The following is a 3,605-nucleotide window of genomic DNA, read 5'->3' on the forward strand; positions in this document are numbered from 1 at the left end:
TTAGATACAATTTTTTCAAGAACTGTAAAGCGAATTTTGAATCCTTGGGACATCATGTCCTCATCATTGGCACTTGTGTCCCCCACCCCCTTTCTGGATCCTCCTGTTAAAAGTAAAAAATTCCTGGGAAGTCGCTGCCAAGGGAATACAGAAGACTCTATCTTTAAATCTAACACAGCATGCCAGATCCAGTTAGGTGGGAGCAGACTTAAGCACCTTAAATATAAAGTGTAACCAGAGAACTGTTATTTTTTATCAACCATGGGCACTTCAGGGGTTAAATCTCTGTAGAGTGTTGACAGGCAACAGTTATACTTTTATAGTGAACATTTAGCATCAATAGTTATATATATATATATTAGCATAACATAACAGTCAGGGTGCCGGGGAGATGGCTCAGTGGAATAAGTGCTTCCCTGGCAAGTGCAAGGGTCTGAGTTCAATTCCTGATTCCGGCGCCCCCCCAAAAATCAAAACAAACATGGAAAACAAACCTCATGAGGCCTTTGGCCCAAGACGAATCTAGGAATGTTTATCTATGAGAAAACAGACTCTCTCAGTGAGAGAAACAACATGTCAATAGTATCTCAGGAATACTCATCTGAGATAGATTGACATAACTTTCACATCTGGAAGTTAGGGCCCATCAACATCAGCCTCGAGAGAACAAAAGTCAATCACATCTTGTTTAGGTCAGAGTAAGGCCTGTTTTTTGTTGTTGTTGTTGTTGTTTGTTTGTTTGTTTGTTTGTTTACATTGCGGCATTCTGTTCCTTTAGCCATTCTGGGCAGTTAACTGAAATCAGCTTTGGCGCCAAAAACCACCCAAAAGTGGCTCACAGGCATGGAGGCTGGGCAGGCCTTTTCTAAGAGTGTCTTGCTCCTGGGGATCCTGAGGCTCATTGTCTGGAATCCTGGAAATGGTCAAGAATACTTTGCAACGGTGACAAAGAAGCAGAAGTGGTCTGACCCATAATTACAAACAATACAACTAACAGACAAGGAACAAAGACAAAACCAAACCAAAGACAAATCTAATGCTCCAGTCCACTGTTGTGGAGGGGAGCAGAGTTCAGGGGATTTATGTTGGGTCTAACTCTTCCTGTGACTCACAAAGGGGTGCCCCAACAGAATAAAAAGGCTCTTACCAGCAAGAGGTTCCAAATGATTCGTGTTTTCTCTGAATCAATAAATAATTTGAAAACTTTCGGAGACCTGTATAAGTCTGGGGCTGAAGAATTTCCCCAGATTACAGTTCTCCAGATAAAAAACTGGTTTCTAGTTGATCCCAGTGAATGGGATCCCAGACGAGCCCCCAAATGTTATGGGTGCTCAACATAGAAACCAGATCTGAGTCTAAATTAAAATTGAAATATGAGCCCTTTATTACAGGGCCCAGGACCACTTGACCACAGTCATGCAGGAGAGGACAAACAGCTAGGAGCCTTAGAAGTATAGAGGTTTTAAAGGTAGTAACCGCATCCTGTTGGGCAAACAAATTTGTCATTTAGCATAGAGCAGTACCTTTAGGGACAGCATGACCATTACTCAGCATACATTTTTTCCAGGAGCATTGTTTTTTGGGAACTCTCAGTCTATCGATGATTTATCAACGGTACACCAAGCCTCCTTGCAGTCTTACAGGGAAACAGGGTCACAGAAAGTCGAGCAGATTAATTTTTTACATTTAGTTTTACACTAACTCATCACATTACTTTTACATTAACCCTTTACACCTGGAGGGCCTAATTAAGCTAGAAATGAATAGAAAGCAACTTGTATGCTGCCAGGGGCAAAAGAACGAGGGGGATAGGCTGTAGGTGAGGCTCCTGTGAGAATACTTTTTCAGATCCTAATTTGTTAGATTGCCACCATATCTCAGGGATCATGATGTTATTACTGACAAATGACAAAGAGAAATCGCATGTCTCATTAATCAAGGGACCTGAGAGTGACTGTGTTGCCAAGTGCACACTGCAGGATCCCTGAGAGCAGGAACAGCAGGCATCGGGTGCCTCCTGATGACAAGTCCTTTTTTTTGTTTTGTTTTGTTTTGTTTTAACCAGGGATTGAACTCAGGCCCTTGCGCTTGCCAGGGAAACACTTACTCTACTGAGCCATCTCCCTGGCCCCCTGATGACATGTAATGTTCACTTTTACCACAGCCTTGCCGGAAATGCTTTAAACACAATGGAGTCGTTTGGCCTCGGCTCCAGTTTATGGGTGTATTAACCAGCTTTCCTCTGCTAAGACAAAATACCTGACCTATAACTTAAAGGGAAAGATTTATTTTGGTTCCAGAGGATAAACATGATGGCAGAGGAAAGCAACTTGCCTTGTGGCAGCCAGATGCAGGGAGAATACGCCGCGAATACACTGACAAAGGCAGGAAGAGGCTGCGCACGAGGACACAGCCTTCCAGGTTGTGCTGCAGAGAGCTAGTTCCTCCAGTTGCACCCCCTAACAGCACACTCCGCTATGAGTTTACTGGTGGGTGAATCAGCTGATGAGGTTAATACCCCACGATCAGCTCCCCTTCCATAAGCCCACCTCTGAGGACATGAGCTCTGGGAACACTGTCCAGCTAAGTCCAACAGTGAGAAACAGGACATAGAGAACTAAGGTGAATGACACTACAAAAAAGAGTCAAACAAGTTAATAAGCTGGAACATTCTACGAGATGACTAGCCTGGTCTTTTTCCAAAAGTCAATGTCATTAAAAAACAAAGTAGGAATGCTTTGTAGTAGAGTTTAACAACCAACTGTGATACATAAACTTTGTGGTTTTTTTTTTCTCCAGAACCAGGGATTGAACTCAGGCCCTTGCACTTGCCAGGCAAGTGCTTAACCTACTGAGCTATCTCCTCGGCCTCCATAAACTTTGATAGAATTGTAATTTTAAAAAGAACCACGATGGGGGACGCAGCTCAGTGGTAGAACACTGGCCTAGAGCGTGTGAGGCTCTGGATTTGAGCCACAGCATGGCAGCAGACGGACAAAACAAATTTAAAAAACCTCGTAGAGTATCCTCTTTCATAGCTCATGTACTAAAATTGGGAGGATACAGAGAAGCTGAGCAGGGCTCCTGGGCAAGGACGGCATGCGGTTTGTGAAACATCGCATCTTTTGCCATAAAGAAGAATGAAGTCGTGCTATTTTCAGGAAAACAGATGAACGTGTAGGATATCATGTTAAGCTAAATAAGGCGATGCAGAAAGACGAGTATAGTTTATGTGGTTTTCATATACATGGAAACAAAACAAACAAAAAGACCTGGAAGTAGCCGACAGAGTAACAGGAAAGAGGAAGGTGGAGGAGGAAGGAGTGAGAGAAGATACAAGGAAGGTAAATACAATCACAGACCTGGGTAGTGAGTATAACAGTGATCGTTACTGTTCTTTTAGCTTTTCTGTACTTTTGAAACTTTTCATACTAATGTAGAAAAGAAAAGAAGCTAATGTATAGTCTGGGTCATTTTGAGAGGGACTGTGTGGGTTGCAGGCAACACTTAAAAAGTTTGTTCCTACGGTTGGTGAGATAGCTCAATGGAGGGCCAGCCAACTAGCTCAGCATATTAAAGTGCCTACTTAGGCAGACGCAGGGGCC

General features: G+C 43.1%; 1 non-coding gene across 1 annotated transcript; it reads left to right on the plus strand.

Moving 5' to 3' along the window:
- Positions 1-3,022: 3,022 nt before the first annotated feature.
- Positions 3,023-3,128, plus strand: LOC111818145. The gene has a single exon (XR_002822207.1). It is a non-coding gene; the product is annotated as a U6 spliceosomal RNA (small nuclear RNA).
- Positions 3,129-3,605: the final 477 nt, after the last annotated feature.

Source organism: Octodon degus, unplaced genomic scaffold (assembly GCF_000260255.1).
Source record: "Octodon degus isolate 3935 unplaced genomic scaffold, OctDeg1.0 scaffold00080, whole genome shotgun sequence".
NCBI lineage: Eukaryota > Metazoa > Chordata > Mammalia > Rodentia > Octodontidae > Octodon > Octodon degus.